Here is a 2,629-nt window from a genome sequence, read left to right on the forward strand (position 1 = left end):
CAGGGGAACGAAAGGAAGTGCCTGACAAGAGCGCAAAACCTCCCTTCCCTCACTGAGGTGAAACAGCCTTTGGGTGGCTGTTTTAGAGGGAAGGGGGAACTACTTTGAAAAGACACAGGTCCTTTCCTTCCTCACTGAGGTGAAACAACCTTTGGGTGGTTGCTTCAGAGGGATGAAAGGAACTGCCTGGTAAAAGTGCAAGACTCCTCTTCCCTCACTGCGGTGAAGCAACCTTTGGGTGGCTGCCTCAGAGGGCTGAGCAAAAGGGCTCCAAACAATGATGTCTCGTAGGTGGAAGGGCATCCCCTCTGGTCTCTCCCCAGGGGTTTACACCTACCCACGCGTTTGCCGTGCGTGGCAGCCTTGTGCGCTGTGGAGACGGGAGTCCTGGAGGTTGAGCGATGCCGTGAACGAGTACGCCCTGCGGCTAGCAACACGCCTCTTTGGTCCTCTATTCCAGCAAGACAGGCGGCCTGATCCCGGCCCGGTCACGGTCAATCGGCTGGTCTCCCCCGGGAGGCTAGGGTCAAGCAGTCATGCCGCCATTGGCACTCACAATGGTCCGTGAGTGCCGTCACAATGGCTATTGGCTGCATATATCCTCTCATCACTCCTGTTGCTGTTAGACACTGGTTCTGACACTCAGCTTCCCCTTGTTGGACTCCGTGGTGGGTGGGGGCGTGAGAGGATGAAGCACTTACCAATTCATGGAAAAAACAATCAAACACCCCCCACAGACTGAACTGAACTTAGCCAGCAGCTAAGCCAGGGAGGCCCCTGAGTTCACAGACGGCCTCCCCGACTGAGAGGGGAGAGCAGGCTGAACCAGCCGCATCAGCTCCTGCCTCCTCAAACAAGCCCGAAAGCCGAAAGGGCGGGCCGAAGCGTCCGAGGCCGGATACCGACTCTGATGAAGAGTCGGGACCCCCTAAACGCTTCACCCAGTTCAAAGTGCCAGCTAAACCCGAAGGCTTCGACAATGCCTACCAATTGGTCAGGGCATTGGAGTTGCAACGGAAAATCCGGTTGTCGATCCGGGTCGCCCGAGATCAGGGCATGATCATAATGCCCAAAGATCAAGCTACCTTAAATTTCCTCCGGGAAACGAAGGAGCTAACTGATGGGAGAAAAGTGAGTCTTTCCCCACTAAGTCCCGAGGAAAAGAGAACCAAGATGGTGCTACTTGGCTTCTCAGTCTCGTACGATGTGGAGCTGATCGCTTCACACCCACAGGTCGTGCAGGCTTCCCGAATGTCGAAGGGTAAGACCCCAACCAGGCAAGTCCTGGTGACCATGAAAGGTGCCCCAACCACTACCCTTGATCTGGGTAACTGGGGCACCTACAACATCGAACGTATGTGCCAGAACCACTTCGGTGTTTCAAGTGCCAGAAATACGGTCACCACAAGGCTAACTGTACAGCCAAGCCTAAATGTGGTGTCTGTAGCAAGGCACACAACACAGAGGTATGCCTCAAGGCATACAAAGAGGAAAAGAGGGACACAACAGCCAAATGTCCCAACTGTGCCAAGAAGCATCATGCCTGGAGCCTGACTTGCTCTGTCAGGAAAAAGGCGGCCCTCAGGCGACAAGAGGTTGCTCAAAACCGATCAGACTTTGTTCCTGCCCCACCGGGCACCCATGTCTGGGGAAGGAACAAAAGCGAAAAGGCCCCCCGACCTCCTAAGAGGAAGGAAGCCGCCCCCCAGCCGACACCGGATGTCTCCAACAAAAAGGAGTTTCCGACAATGCCAAAGGTGCAGAAAAAGAAACTAAAGAAAAAAGTTTCTAAGAGCACCACAAAAACCTCCCCAACAGATGATCATCTCCTCTTTGACGAGGACGATATGACTCTCCTGTTAACTGCTGTTGTCACAGCAGTAGCAACAGCCCTGGGGAGGTCGAGTGAGGAGGCCGAGAAGGCAGTTTCGGTCGCCATAACGGCAATGACCCAGACTGTCGCAGCCCTGAAGGGAAGAAAGCTGGCTAGAGAAAAACCAGCCTCACCCTCACCCCAGGACGAGACTCCCCTCCCCACTCCAAACCAGGCCATGCCTTCACAGGCAGAGCCAAAACAGGCTGAATCTGTGCAGCCAGAGCCAGATCACGCTGACCTTGCCCAGGCAAGGCCAGCAAGGCCAGCCAAGAAAAAGCCTGAGAGAAAAGCCGAACCAACCAAAGTCAGAGCTACCAAAGGCTCTCCACCCCCCAGTGGACCCAAGGATAGCCTGACAACAGACGAGGAGCCCTCAACCAGCGAGGACCTCGCAATGGAGTTGTCAGACTCCGACGATGTCTCTGATGTAACTATCACTGAGTAACATCATGACACACCATCTAAGCATCCTACAGTGGAACATCAATAGCTTCTCTGCAAAGAACGCTTTTCTCCAAGCAGTAGTGCGATCAAGGAACATTGACATTGTCATGCTCCAGGAGACATTAACAGTGGACACTGTTCGCTTCTCAGGGTACCATGCCTTCACACTGCCACGAACACCTGGCAAGAGAGGCTTGATCACCCTTGTGAGAGCAACAATCCCCTGCTCCGCAATAGCCGATGCATCGCACTGTGGAGACGATGTTGAATCCCTTGCCGTCGAGGTTCACCTGGCCGGGGGGCCCCTCA

This window comes from Penaeus chinensis, chromosome 30, assembly GCF_019202785.1.
Source record: "Penaeus chinensis breed Huanghai No. 1 chromosome 30, ASM1920278v2, whole genome shotgun sequence".
Lineage (NCBI taxonomy): Eukaryota > Metazoa > Arthropoda > Malacostraca > Decapoda > Penaeidae > Penaeus > Penaeus chinensis.